Source organism: Octopus bimaculoides, chromosome 10 (genome assembly GCF_046866305.1).
Source record: "Octopus bimaculoides isolate indiv1 chromosome 10, ASM4686630v1, whole genome shotgun sequence".
In the NCBI taxonomy this organism is placed as follows: domain Eukaryota; kingdom Metazoa; phylum Mollusca; class Cephalopoda; order Octopoda; family Octopodidae; genus Octopus; species Octopus bimaculoides.
In genome coordinates, this window is record NC_142937.1 from 48,175,753 (window position 1) to 48,192,630 (window position 16,878).

Below are 16,878 nucleotides of genomic sequence, written 5' to 3' on the forward strand. Positions count from 1 at the left end.
TAATTTCCCATAGTAGCAATCTTATAAATCATAATTCGATCCCAGGAAAATATTTTACCTATAAAATTTTTAATACTCATAAATAAATGACAATAAAACAACTGTAGAATGTATTTTATATAAAGTAAAAAGAATGTCAAAGTCATTTATAATAAAAAATATTATTATTATCGTATTCTGAATCGCTTTCACTCACACTATTCTTCTGCACACCATCACTTGTAGACATGATCGCCAATTCACAAGTACTCCTAGATGGACTTGTAGATTTCTTTTTAAAAAACAAGTCTAGCATTGTTTTCTTAGAAGAAGCTTTTTTTCACTCTCTATAAATTTCTTAGTAACACATAGAAGCATTTGTTATAGAAGTAGAGATTTTTACTCTTCATTCAAAACTTGGATCTTGTGCTTGAAAAATAAAACCCGTAAACCCAAGGTCTTGTAAAGCAGGTCCTCGTAAAGTGAAGTATTACTGTTTGTACGTGTGTGTGTGTTTTCTTTGTCTTGACTTCATGTGACAGTTACGAACAAGTGTCACTGTCATGCAAGCAGTGTCCTTTGTTTCCAAAATTCCATGGAAACATGTCTGGTCATGGGGAAGGAAACAGGTGAGGGTTGGTGACAATAAGGGCATTTGGATGTAGAAAATCTGCCTCAACAAAATTCCATCCAGTCCATTGAGCATGAAAAAGTGGGTGCTAAAACAATGATGATGATGACACTAAGACCAATTCTATAAACCTCCCAAGTGAACTGGACCAATTTCACTCATCAATTTCTCTCTGATTCAGTATCATTTCCTCCTGCTATGGGAAATGTTCTATCACTTCAGACAACAATATAGGAAATAAAATAAAATCCCAAACTTCAGTTATTCTACAGTGCTTTCCATTCTCTTTAACCACCTATTTTTTAAAAAATTTATTTTGCTTGTTCTTGCTTAAATACAATTAGCTTTAATCCATTTTCAAAATAAGAATTAGATGGCCATGGCTGGAATGCTTTTTATCATAAGTTTGCTCTGTCATAGCTGGCCAGGATATGAACAATAAGTTTGTAGATATGAAAAGCAAGTATAAAAATGTCATGCAGAAAGGAAAAGAAAAACAAACTAGAAGAAATGGCCTTGAAGATGGCTGTTACATAATTTAAAAATATTTTTCTTTGTAAATTTCATATCAGCCTTCTCTCCTGCCAAGTATAAAAAGCATAATATATGTGTGCAAGTGTTTTATGTGCAATGTTTATCTGAACTTGTGACAGTTTGTACAAATATACAATGAGATGGGTAGAAAGATGAAGGGTGAACACCCTCTATAAAAGCTAGAAGAACAACAGTAAATGTTTGTATGTGTTTCCCTGTCTGATGTATATGTATTTGTTTTAATAACAAACCAATGTTGATAATCAATTTTATGAATTGTAAAGATAATGTAAAGAGGTTTTTCTTTTAGCTCTGTATTTATAATAAACATGTTCATGTGTGCACATGTGCATGCATCTGTCTGAGTGTAAATGTATGAATGTATTTCAATCTGTCTATATATGGGTACAGGCTTGGCTGTGTGGTTGAGAAATTAACTTCCAGATTAGGTGGTTTCAGGTTTGATCTCATTGCATACATGTAGTTGGTGAGTCTATATGTCTATCTAATTGATATATTGATACTGCTTTGTAGTGGATATTAAGTCTCATTAGATTCACTTAGCAATATCTCTTCTTTTTTTAAAACCCCTTTTGAAACTACCTCAATTACTAAGCAAATGCTTTGTTGGGAAGCATTAAAAAACCCCACCCCCAAAATTTCAGGCCTTGTACCTACTGCAGAAAGGATTATTATTATTATTATTATTAGTAGTAGTAGTAGTAGTAGTAGTAGTAGTAGTAGTAGTAGTAGTAGTAAAGTGGTGAGCTGGCAGAATTGTTAGTATGCTGGGCGAAATGCTTCATCTTTACATTCTGAGTTCAGTTCTGCCATGGTCGACTTTACCATTCATCCTTTTCAGGTTGATAAAATAAGTACCAGTTGAATACTGATGTCAATGTAATCAACTTACCTCCTACCCCAAACTTGCTGGCCTTGTCCAGAAATTTATTTGAAACCATTATTACTAAGGTGGCAAGCAGGCAGAATCATTCGTACATGGGGCAAAGTGGTTAGCTGCATTTTGCTTGTCTTTACGTTCTGAGTTCAAATACTGCTGAGGTCAACTTTACCTTTCATCCTTTTGGTGTTGATAAAATAAGTATCAGTTGAGCACTGGAGACTTACCCCTCTCCAAAATTTGAAACCATTATTATTATTATTATTATTATTATTATTATTATTATTATTATTATTATTATTATTATTATTATTATTATTATTATTATTTATCATCATTATTATTAAGGTAGCAAGCTGACAGAATCGTTAACATGCCTAGCAATATTTCATTTGTCTTCATGTTCTGAGTTCAAATTCCACCGGCTGGTACTTATTTTATCAGAATCAATAAAATAAGTTCCAGTTGAGGACTGGGATTGATGTAATTAATTTACCCCCTGCCCCCCTGTAAAATTTCAAGCCATGTGCCTATAGTAGAAAGGATTACTACTACTACTACTAGAAAAAAAACTGAAATGATGTCAGCTTGAACACAGGTCTTCATGTTCACAGATGGATCATAAAGCCATCTTGTTCACAGCTCTCCTGGGACTAAAGAAGCAACAAATATTGCATATATACAAGCTATACATTGTGAACTAACAAGGATGTATCTGTGTAGTTGTCCAATCTGCTAGAAATAGCATTAAAATTACACCCTATCATCATGAAAATAGTAAGAACACATTGGATAATGTAGTCCTAGATGTGTTTACTTTTGAGAGTAAAGACAGAATAATAATCACATAAGTCTACTCAATCAGGTATGTTTGGAGTTAAACAGTAACAACAACCCATTAAAAATAAAAACTAAAGAAAAAAGATTCTCTTTCTTTCATTGTCCCATGGATCTTTTCTCTAGAAATGTCTTATTAATCACAGTTCCCCACCATCTCTGTTCAATTATTTTTCAATGACAACACTGTACTGTTGCATAATATTCATTTATAACACTCTTAATTTTCTTTTCAGAAACTACTGAGGGGACATTTCAAGTCACTTGAAATGTCTTGTTATTTTTAATTTTTCTCTTTTTATATATATATTTTATTTATTTATTTAATTTTTATTTTATTATTTTTACATACCATTCACAATGAAATGTCCTCTGTACTTGAAGAACAGTTAGTATTGTTCAGATCTGTTTCACATATAAATCAACCAACTTCTTCCAATTCTCCAAGTAGGATGCAACTTAAGCAATAACCAAACAATAAATTTAGGCATCTCAAATCACCTAGCTGTAGTCCAGTACTGGGCTATGGATCCTTTGGTACCAGGCTACACAGAAAGAATAGGTTTTTAAATCTTATCTCTATGCAGGATATTTTTGCATTATATATGTATTATATATGTAATATATATGCATTGTATATGTAATTATTAAATCATATATTATGCACTTAATTATATGCATGATACCCTGGTTTGTGAAAAAAATTTTCTTGCATGAAACTGGACCATGGCAAAAAAATGTTGGGGTCCACTACAATAAATAACCTTGTGGCCTGTGTTAAAAGCACAATATATATCAGAAGCAGACAAAATCTTTCTTGCAGCTGTTGGTGAGAATGGAAGATGCATTTCTGCCCCATTGGGCTTTGCCAGTAGCATGTATTTAGTGCCAACCATGTACCAAGACAAAATTCTATCATCAGTGATATAGGAAAACAGTAAATAAACAGTCACAAATGTTGCAAATAGCTGTTCAGCTAAATAAAAATCTGTTAATATGTAACAGAAGCAGTATTAGATTAAATCAGCTATTTGTGTATGATACTTAATACATCATGAGAGGCAAATTAACTGTGGTATTCAACCTGAAATAATATCTCATATGTATGCAATGTATTTATCAAAATTTGGGAATAGTTCTAGTTGATAAATATATTTGCAATAATGAATGTAAATGACGTTTTTAGAGGGCCTACAAGACAAGTAGAGGTGAGAGAAGCCAGAGACCATGTACAAAAGCTTGTAATAGAGTGAAGTCCTTTAAAGATACCCAAGGACTAGGTAGCAATTGTTAAACTGGAGAAAAGCTTAGGTATAGGCACAGACATGGCTGTGTGGTTAAGAAGCTCGCTTACCAACCATGTGGCATTGTGTCCTGTTCCCCTGCATGGCACATTGGGCAAGTGTCTTCTACTCTAGCCCTGGGCTGACTAATGCCTTGTGAGTGAATTTGGGAAATGAAAACTGTGAAAAAAAGATACCACTAAAGAACAAATTCAGTCCATGTAACAGCGTTCTACTTGGTTTCCACTGACCTGGTTTTACTCAAAGTATACTTGAGACATTCATTGCTTCCCTTATCTACATGTACTTTTCTCATATATATATATATATATATATATATATATATATATATATATATATATATATTCCTTGCTTAATTGAGCATGAGGGATTTACTTGTTGCAACTATAGTTTTTGTTGTGAAATACACTTCCCACTGTTAAAGGATTCAACTATGAAGGACAGTGAGAATATGCTTTTCATGTTTTGTTAAATTATAACCTACAGATTTAGGTGCCTTACTCAGGTGCTCATTACACTCTGACAGTAGTGTGATATGAACTTATTATATAGTCAATGATTCAATGACTTCACCTTGCAAATCTTGGATTAACAACTAGGCTCTATTTGAAGCAATTGATTACCAAACACTATTATATTTGATGGCTTCAACTTCATACATTACTTCTGGTAGTACAAGCCAACAATGTAGTTACTTAACTGGCTAGAAATAACAGTTACATTTAACTACAGTCACAGGCAACCTTTTTCCAGAAGTGGACTGCATTAGACATGACTCATCATCAGGCAAACTGCACTACTCAAAAAATTCAAGGTAATTTTTTGATAGGCATGCCATTCAGAGAATCCTAACACCACGGGCTGCCTGTGGGCCATAATTTGCTCATGACTATCCTATCACATTATACTTTCTTAAAGAAGGAAAAACATGTTGGATAACAGAGAATATCCATGGCTGGAATAACTTTCAATTATAAATCAGTTTGATCAAGACTAATCTTTGGTTAAGCTGCAGTAACAACTGCTGACATTATATTATTAAAAACAGGAGGATTCCAGATTAAACAAATTTTTGATCAAAATTCTGCTCAATAAATCAGTTGGCTTGGGGCTAAACAATGACAGCAGTTAGTGGTTATTTTATTATTAAAAATGAGCAATAAATGCATGATTACCATCTACCTACAATGAACCATGGGAGTATAAAATGAAAATTTAGGACAGGTGTGGTTGTGTGGTAAGAAGTTTGCTTCTCAATTACATGGTTCCAGGTTCAGTCCCATTGCATGGCACCTAGGACAAATGTCATCTCCTATAGCAGTGGGCCGACCGAAGCCTTGTGAATTTATTTGGTAGGCAGAAACTGAAAGAAACCTGTTGTATGTGTGCACACATATTTGTGTTTGTGTTTGTCCTCCATCATTATTTGATAATTGGTGTTGGTTTCTTTACATCTCCACAACTTAGAGGTTTAGCAAAAAGAGTCCGATAGAATAAGTAGCAGGCTTAGAGAGAAATAAGTACTGGGTTCAGTTTGTTTGACTAACTCTTGAAGGTGGTGTCCCAGCATAGCTGCTGTCTAATGACTAAAATAGGTAAAAGAAAAATGTGTCTAATGATTATTTATCCATTGAGTGTGTCTACTTTCTTGCAGGTCATCATATTTTAAATATGTAGCAACTGAAAATCTAAACTAGAAATAAAAGTAAGTGGATTAGTAACCATGCATTCGTTGCTTGATTTTAATAATAGAATAACCACTAGTTGCTGTTGTTGTTTAGCCCCAGGTCAACTGATCAATTGAGCAGAGTTATGATAAAAAATTTAGTTCATCTCTGATCATTCTGTCTTTCATCATATACTGTCAGCTGTTGTTATTGCTGTTTAGCTTGTAGTAAAAATGGATCTGTAATCAGAAATTATTCCAATTATGGACATCCTATTCCCTCCCCAGCCCTTTGCCAACTGTTATATCTAGAACTATGTCATTATTCAATGTATTTTTCCTTCTTTAACCCTTTTGTTGCCATGTTTCTTTCAAATTACATAGTTTTTGTTTCAATTAAATTTGAAAATAATTTTGTCATTATTTAGGTGGTGTTTGGAACATAAGTTAACATGAAATTTTGATGGAAGGGAGTTTGTATCATAGAACCAAGGGTGTTTTCAGGCAGGTTGGTATTAAAATGGTTAGGAAAGCAGAATGTGATATCAGCTAAATATGACTGCTATTTCTAGTCAGTTAAGCAACCACATAGGGGACACTTTGTGGTTTGTACTACTAATAATAATATACTGAAGTTGAAGCCATAAAATATAGTGGTTTGTAACCAGTCACTACTATTGTTCCTAGTCTTTAATCTAAGATTTGCGTGATGAAGCTCAACTATCAACCATTATAACTTCATTATAATGAGGTCATATCTCACTGCTGTCATTATGTGCTGTGCACCTGAAGAAAGCACCTAAATTTGTTACCTCTGGTTGTAATATGTAACACCAGCTTTTGTAGGTAACCTCTGTGGATTATTTCAACTGAATGTTTTGTTTAAGTGGCTGCTTACATGCAATGGTTGTGTTCAAACAGGTTGTTTGAATGGTTATCTTCATGCAACAGCTGTGCTCAAACATACAGCTAAGACTACCTAACAATGTAGCCATGCTTTCAGGTACATAAAATGAAAACCAGATAATTAATATTTAGGTAAGGTGCAAGCAGAGACAGTGCAAAAACCCCAAAAAAAAAGAGGCAATGAGCAAAAGTTCAATGTACTTGTGCTGTAGAGGGAAGGAAAATAGAAGTAAAATGAGAGCCAATACTTTTACTGGGAAGCATCTAATCTGGCACTGTGCTGTTTTTGCAGCAGTCTACTTTCTCATTTTCTTTCATCATCATCATCAACATTAATAATTTTTCTATTATTAAGCTCATAGTTTTATTTTTGCCAAATAGGAAGTGTGTCTTGATTAAATCAATATCAGTTATATTATTGATATTACTGGTATTTATTTAATTGACTGTAGAAAGACATCAGTAGACTTTGAATTCAGAATGTAGCTAGGACAAAATTAAGAACTTTAAGGAATTTAGTTTGTCATACTACAGTTTCTGTAAATTCTTCTCATCTTTTCTTTCCGTTTTTCTTTTTTTTTTTTTTTTTCCACTTTTTAGTAATATTATTGTATTACATAGACACTGGGTCTCTAATTTGGAGAAAAGAAACAGCCAAATACATCAACTTCAATACTTTACTAGTACTGTATTTTATCACCCCCAGAAGGAGCAAAGGCAAAGTTGGCAATGGTGGGATTTGAACTCTGAACAAGTATGGCTGTATGGTTAAAAACTTTGCTTCACAGCCACATAATTTTGGGTTTAGTCCCACTGGAGAGCAATTTGATCAAGTGTCTTCTACTATAGTCTCAGGACAACCAAAGCTTTGTGAGTGAATTTAAAGAAATACATTGTATGTACATGTGTGTGTATATATGCAGAAGGGGGGGGGGGGGTAATTGTCATTTCCCTGTCTAGACATTGCATGATTGTTGTAAATGATTGTCACCTTTGTAAAACTGGTATTATTCATTTCCAATCTTCTATGAAAACATGCCTGGTCAAGGAGAAATATTTCCTTGCTTGGAAACAAACATGTAAGGGTTGGTAAGAGGAAGGGATTCCAGGTGTAGAAAATCTGCATCAGTGAACTCCATCTGACTTGTGCAAGCATGGAAAAGTGGGTGTTAAAACATGGCTGATAATGATGATGATAAACATATCTTCTTCCTCATATTCTCTCTCTCTCTCTCTCTCTTTCCCCCCTCCTGCTGGGGTAGCCATGTGTCTCCTCTGTTGCAGACACCTGTTTCTGTTTTTCTATCATGCTCTAACTTATCATCTGGCACAGTGTCGCCTCCCTCAATATTACTCCCCATTTATTTGAGGGGTTTTGTCTTGCAAGTTATTTGGTGACCTCATTGATATTGATGCCATGTAAAGAGCACCCAGTACACTCCGTAGAATGGTTGGCATTAGGAAAGGCATCTAGTTGTAGAAACTTAGCCAAAGAAGACAAGAGAGCTTGGCACAGCCCTCTGACTTGCCATCTCCTGTTAAACTGCCCAACCCATTCCGGTATGGAAAATGTACGTTAAATGATGACAGTGGTAATTCTTCTGCTACTAATAAATGAATGCTGTTCCCATCTCCATTCATTTCACACCCTGGACTAGATGTATTTTCTCATGTCACCTGTTGTTGAGTGATTACCTGTGATAGAATTAAAGAGTACTCTCTTAACTATTTTCCAGTTTCTCCACTACATTCCCTATATACAAACTCCTACTACTCTACCAACACATACACACATCCATACTAACAGCACATACTATTATGTCTATACCACAAGCACACATACATATGACAGTGCATGCATGCACACATACATATGACAGTGCATGCATGCACACATACACACTCCCTTTTTCCCTCTTTCTTTCTTTTTCCTTCTCTCTCTCCCCAGATCTTATATTCATTCCTTCAATGTAATTAAGTCTGATACAGATTTCTCATTAATCAACAGTACCTATTGATTTAGAAACTATAACTTATCTTTATTATCCTCAATTATAACAGATTAGCAGTAAGCTAGAGTAATAATATACAGTCAGTAATATATAGTCACTGCTATACTGCCATCGTACCAACTATAGTGATATATAGCCAACTGCTATAATACCAATTGTAGTAATGAGTAGAGAGTCACATGAGTAGACAGTCACTAGAGATATTAAATATCATATGATGGTAGTCTCTCATAGTCTGAGAAAGACAGTTCTGCTGTTTCTTGCTGAACAACCTGCACAAATGATTTGTTTATAATGATCACATGTATTTGCTGTACATTAGTTCATTCCCTCTATCATTACCTGAACAGGTGCACTGTATACCACATAGCAGATGTCGAAGTGATCACAGAGCAATGAAAGAGGAAATGTTTTGCTCAAGAACACAATACACCATCCAGTCCAGGAATTAAAACCAACATCTTGCAATCATGATTGCAACATCCTAACCACTAGGCCAAGCACCCTCTAAATATTATATGTGTACATTTAAACATACATACATATATGTATGCATACACATGTGCACACACACACACACACACACACACACACACACACACACACACACATGGTGATATAGATCTACTGCTTCTGTATCCTTATCTACCAACTGCTTATATTTATCCTTCTTAAATTGTAGTTATATCTATGTGTGTGAGTGTATGTCATAGACAGAAGATGGCATGTATGTAAGAGTGTGTGTATGTGTGTATATGTATGTCATGTTTTTCACATTCAGTATCATGTATTTAGCATTCATCAAGTACATAACTTTTCCCATCCCCCTGTCACTGCTTGTTAATTTCAGTGTTGACTTGAATTTTTTATGTTAACTTTCTTTGTATCTCTTTTACTTTTTCTCACCATCTCTTGAGTAATATAAAATGTGACTGGAGAAATCAGCTAACAAACTAATTTATATCAGGTATGATTATATAGATTAAGAACCTAATGTTTTAGCTGAAGAGTTTGTGAACCAGCAGAAATAGACATGTTGTTTTATCCCCTCACCAATGTAAACTAATCCATGTTTAACATGAATGAACTAGTCTGCAAGGAATCAATGGACAGTTTATTATTAAAATGAAGTATAAAATGATTATTTGTTTTGTCTTTTCTTCTATGGTGGTCTGACTCTTGCCTAGTCTTGTCTTTGTGTTTATTTTTTTACAATGCAAGTATTTTGCCAGTGACTGAGTCTTGTTCATATAACTGTCTCTTTGCAATTATTGTCCTACTACCAACTACAGGCAAGATATCAAGCAGAGTTATTTGTTTCACTTGTTATTTCTTCAATACTGCCTAGTATTTGCAAAGTTACGGGACATGTGTGTGTGTTAGCTTACTTACCAACCACATGGTTCCAGGTTCAGTCCCACTGTGTGGCACCTTGGACAAGTGTCTTCTACTATAGCCTTGGGCCGACCAAAAGCCTTGTGAGTGGATTTAGTAGACAGAAACTGAAAGAAGCCTGTTGTATATATGTATGTATATGCATATGTGTGTATATGTTTGTGTGTCTGTGTTTGTCCCCCCACCATCGCTTGACAACTGATGCTGGTGTGTTTACGTCCCTGAAACTTAGCGGTTCAGCAAAAAGGACTTATAGAATAAGTACTAGGCTTACAAAGAACAAGTCCTGGGGTCAATTTGCTTGACTAAAGGCGGTGCTCCAGCCTGACCACAGTCAAATGACTGAAACAATTAAAAGAGTATAAAAAAAGGGGTAAATAGTTGCAGGATTTTGTGCTTCATCAATATGTACATATGAATGTAAATATATTTGTGTGTGTGTATGCATTTGTTATATAAATATATATACATATACTTGTATATATATTTGTATGTATGCATATGTTGTATCTGTGTGTATAGATAGACTTGTGAATATATTTGTATGTATGCATATGTTTAACTACAGTAAACAGGATTACAAGCATGTTTAAACATTTTGTTGACCTTATTCATACTTTACACTGATATAATAGGCAGTGCCTGCTTTTAACACAAAGGCACATAGAGTACTTTATGTATGTAATGAATCTCAGTTAAACCAAATATCTACTTACTGTTCACTGTTACCTGTCTATGCATTTGTAAATGTAAGATATTCTAATTGTATGGGTAAGAAAGTATTCATCAAAACGGCTTGGACAGGGGATTGCCAATCATTCTTGATACTTGCATAATGCCAAACAGAATTGTAGAATCCCCATTCATTGCTGCTGTCACTATCTTTTAAAACCCAACAGCCAAGCAGTAAAACCTATATAGTTATACATTTAAAAGACATTTGTATGTGTGTGTGTGTGTGTACATGTATATATATATATATTAAACTGGTATGAATAAACATGAGACCTTGATCTTAGCCATAAGACTTGTAGGTGTGTGTATCTCTCTCTCTCTCTCTCTCTATATATATATATATATATATATATATATTATGGAGATGTACTTGCATAGCAAGTGACCTGATCTGAGATCGTGTGCTGGAACAAAAACAATTGCAGCGTCTTGTCATAGCTGGCCAGGATATGAACAATAAGTTTGTAGATATGAAAAGCAAGTATAAAAATGTCATGCAGAAAGGAAAAGAAAAACAAACTAGAAGAAATGGCCTTGAAGATGGCTGTTACATAATTTAAAAATATTTTTCTTTGTAAATTTCATATCAGCCTTCTCTCCTGCCAAGTATAAAAAGCATAATATATGTGTGCAAGTGTTTTATGTGCAATGTTTATCTGAACTTGTGACAGTTTGTACAAATATACAATGAGATGGGTAGAAAGATGAAGGGTGAACACCCTCTATAAAAGCTAGAAGAACAACAGTAAATGTTTGTATGTGTTTCCCTGTCTGATGTATATGTATTTGTTTTAATAACAAACCAATGTTGATAATCAATTTTATGAATTGTAAAGATAATGTAAAGAGGTTTTTCTTTTAGCTCTGTATTTATAATAAACATGTTCATGTGTGCACATGTGCATGCATCTGTCTGAGTGTAAATGTATGAATGTATTTCAATCTGTCTATATATGGGTACAGGCTTGGCTGTGTGGTTGAGAAATTAACTTCCAGATTAGGTGGTTTCAGGTTTGATCTCATTGCATACATGTAGTTGGTGAGTCTATATGTCTATCTAATTGATATATTGATACTGCTTTGTAGTGGATATTAAGTCTCATTAGATTCACTTAGCAATATCTCTTCTTTTTTTAAAACCCCTTTTGAAACTACCTCAATTACTAAGCAAATGCTTTGTTGGGAAGCATTAAAAAACCCCACCCCCAAAATTTCAGGCCTTGTACCTACTGCAGAAAGGATTATTATTATTATTATTATTAGTAGTAGTAGTAGTAGTAGTAGTAGTAGTAGTAGTAGTAGTAGTAAAGTGGTGAGCTGGCAGAATTGTTAGTATGCTGGGCGAAATGCTTCATCTTTACATTCTGAGTTCAGTTCTGCCATGGTCGACTTTACCATTCATCCTTTTCAGGTTGATAAAATAAGTACCAGTTGAATACTGATGTCAATGTAATCAACTTACCTCCTACCCCAAACTTGCTGGCCTTGTCCAGAAATTTATTTGAAACCATTATTACTAAGGTGGCAAGCAGGCAGAATCATTCGTACATGGGGCAAAGTGGTTAGCTGCATTTTGCCTGTCTTTACGTTCTGAGTTCAAATACTGCTGAGGTCAACTTTACCTTTCATCCTTTTGGTGTTGATAAAATAAGTATCAGTTGAGCACTGGAGACTTACCCCTCTCCAAAATTTGAAACCATTATTATTATTATTATTATTATTATTATTATTATTATTATTATTATTATTATTATTATTATTATTATTATTATTATTATTATTATTTATCATCATTATTATTAAGGTAGCAAGCTGACAGAATCGTTAACATGCCTAGCAATATTTCATTTGTCTTCATGTTCTGAGTTCAAATTCCACCGGCTGGTACTTATTTTATCAGAATCAATAAAATAAGTTCCAGTTGAGGACTGGGATTGATGTAATTAATTTACCCCCTGCCCCCCTGTAAAATTTCAAGCCATGTGCCTATAGTAGAAAGGATTACTACTACTACTACTAGAAAAAAAACTGAAATGATGTCAGCTTGAACACAGGTCTTCATGTTCACAGATGGATCATAAAGCCATCTTGTTCACAGCTCTCCTGGGACTAAAGAAGCAACAAATATTGCATATATACAAGCTATACATTGTGAACTAACAAGGATGTATCTGTGTAGTTGTCCAATCTGCTAGAAATAGCATTAAAATTACACCCTATCATCATGAAAATAGTAAGAACACATTGGATAATGTAGTCCTAGATGTGTTTACTTTTGAGAGTAAAGACAGAATAATAATCACATAAGTCTACTCAATCAGGTATGTTTGGAGTTAAACAGTAACAACAACCCATTAAAAATAAAAACTAAAGAAAAAAGATTCTCTTTCTTTCATTGTCCCATGGATCTTTTCTCTAGAAATGTCTTATTAATCACAGTTCCCCACCATCTCTGTTCAATTATTTTTCAATGACAACACTGTACTGTTGCATAATATTCATTTATAACACTCTTAATTTTCTTTTCAGAAACTACTGAGGGGACATTTCAAGTCACTTGAAATGTCTTGTTATTTTTAATTTTTCTCTTTTTATATATATATTTTATTTATTTATTTAATTTTTATTTTATTATTTTTACATACCATTCACAATGAAATGTCCTCTGTACTTGAAGAACAGTTAGTATTGTTCAGATCTGTTTCACATATAAATCAACCAACTTCTTCCAATTCTCCAAGTAGGATGCAACTTAAGCAATAACCAAACAATAAATTTAGGCATCTCAAATCACCTAGCTGTAGTCCAGTACTGGGCTATGGATCCTTTGGTACCAGGCTACACAGAAAGAATAGGTTTTTAAATCTTATCTCTATGCAGGATATTTTTGCATTATATATGTATTATATATGTAATATATATGCATTGTATATGTAATTATTAAATCATATATTATGCACTTAATTATATGCATGATACCCTGGTTTGTGAAAAAAATTTTCTTGCATGAAACTGGACCATGGCAAAAAAATGTTGGGGTCCACTACAATAAATAACCTTGTGGCCTGTGTTAAAAGCACAATATATATCAGAAGCAGACAAAATCTTTCTTGCAGCTGTTGGTGAGAATGGAAGATGCATTTCTGCCCCATTGGGCTTTGCCAGTAGCATGTATTTAGTGCCAACCATGTACCAAGACAAAATTCTATCATCAGTGATATAGGAAAACAGTAAATAAACAGTCACAAATGTTGCAAATAGCTGTTCAGCTAAATAAAAATCTGTTAATATGTAACAGAAGCAGTATTAGATTAAATCAGCTATTTGTGTATGATACTTAATACATCATGAGAGGCAAATTAACTGTGGTATTCAACCTGAAATAATATCTCATATGTATGCAATGTATTTATCAAAATTTGGGAATAGTTCTAGTTGATAAATATATTTGCAATAATGAATGTAAATGACGTTTTTAGAGGGCCTACAAGACAAGTAGAGGTGAGAGAAGCCAGAGACCATGTACAAAAGCTTGTAATAGAGTGAAGTCCTTTAAAGATACCCAAGGACTAGGTAGCAATTGTTAAACTGGAGAAAAGCTTAGGTATAGGCACAGACATGGCTGTGTGGTTAAGAAGCTCGCTTACCAACCATGTGGCATTGTGTCCTGTTCCCCTGCATGGCACATTGGGCAAGTGTCTTCTACTCTAGCCCTGGGCTGACTAATGCCTTGTGAGTGAATTTGGGAAATGAAAACTGTGAAAAAAAGATACCACTAAAGAACAAATTCAGTCCATGTAACAGCGTTCTACTTGGTTTCCACTGACCTGGTTTTACTCAAAGTATACTTGAGACATTCATTGCTTCCCTTATCTACATGTACTTTTCTCATATATATATATATATATATATATATATATATATATATATATATATATTCCTTGCTTAATTGAGCATGAGGGATTTACTTGTTGCAACTATAGTTTTTGTTGTGAAATACACTTCCCACTGTTAAAGGATTCAACTATGAAGGACAGTGAGAATATGCTTTTCATGTTTTGTTAAATTATAACCTACAGATTTAGGTGCCTTACTCAGGTGCTCATTACACTCTGACAGTAGTGTGATATGAACTTATTATATAGTCAATGATTCAATGACTTCACCTTGCAAATCTTGGATTAACAACTAGGCTCTATTTGAAGCAATTGATTACCAAACACTATTATATTTGATGGCTTCAACTTCATACATTACTTCTGGTAGTACAAGCCAACAATGTAGTTACTTAACTGGCTAGAAATAACAGTTACATTTAACTACAGTCACAGGCAACCTTTTTCCAGAAGTGGACTGCATTAGACATGACTCATCATCAGGCAAACTGCACTACTCAAAAAATTCAAGGTAATTTTTTGATAGGCATGCCATTCAGAGAATCCTAACACCACGGGCTGCCTGTGGGCCATAATTTGCTCATGACTATCCTATCACATTATACTTTCTTAAAGAAGGAAAAACATGTTGGATAACAGAGAATATCCATGGCTGGAATAACTTTCAATTATAAATCAGTTTGATCAAGACTAATCTTTGGTTAAGCTGCAGTAACAACTGCTGACATTATATTATTAAAAACAGGAGGATTCCAGATTAAACAAATTTTTGATCAAAATTCTGCTCAATAAATCAGTTGGCTTGGGGCTAAACAATGACAGCAGTTAGTGGTTATTTTATTATTAAAAATGAGCAATAAATGCATGATTACCATCTACCTACAATGAACCATGGGAGTATAAAATGAAAATTTAGGACAGGTGTGGTTGTGTGGTAAGAAGTTTGCTTCTCAATTACATGGTTCCAGGTTCAGTCCCATTGCATGGCACCTAGGACAAATGTCATCTCCTATAGCAGTGGGCCGACCGAAGCCTTGTGAATTTATTTGGTAGGCAGAAACTGAAAGAAACCTGTTGTATGTGTGCACACATATTTGTGTTTGTGTTTGTCCTCCATCATTATTTGATAATTGGTGTTGGTTTCTTTACATCTCCACAACTTAGAGGTTTAGCAAAAAGAGTCCGATAGAATAAGTAGCAGGCTTAGAGAGAAATAAGTACTGGGTTCAGTTTGTTTGACTAACTCTTGAAGGTGGTGTCCCAGCATAGCTGCTGTCTAATGACTAAAATAGGTAAAAGAAAAATGTGTCTAATGATTATTTATCCATTGAGTGTGTCTACTTTCTTGCAGGTCATCATATTTTAAATATGTAGCAACTGAAAATCTAAACTAGAAATAAAAGTAAGTGGATTAGTAACCATGCATTCGTTGCTTGATTTTAATAATAGAATAACCACTAGTTGCTGTTGTTGTTTAGCCCCAGGTCAACTGATCAATTGAGCAGAGTTATGATAAAAAATTTAGTTCATCTCTGATCATTCTGTCTTTCATCATATACTGTCAGCTGTTGTTATTGCTGTTTAGCTTGTAGTAAAAATGGATCTGTAATCAGAAATTATTCCAATTATGGACATCCTATTCCCTCCCCAGCCCTTTGCCAACTGTTATATCTAGAACTATGTCATTATTCAATGTATTTTTCCTTCTTTAACCCTTTTGTTGCCATGTTTCTTTCAAATTACATAGTTTTTGTTTCAATTAAATTTGAAAATAATTTTGTCATTATTTAGGTGGTGTTTGGAACATAAGTTAACATGAAATTTTGATGGAAGGGAGTTTGTATCATAGAACCAAGGGTGTTTTCAGGCAGGTTGGTATTAAAATGGTTAGGAAAGCAGAATGTGATATCAGCTAAATATGACTGCTATTTCTAGTCAGTTAAGCAACCACATAGGGGACACTTTGTGGTTTGTACTACTAATAATAATATACTGAAGTTGAAGCCATAAAATATAGTGGTTTGTAACCAGTCACTACTATTGTTCCTAGTCTTTAATCTAAGATTTGCGTGATGAAGCTCA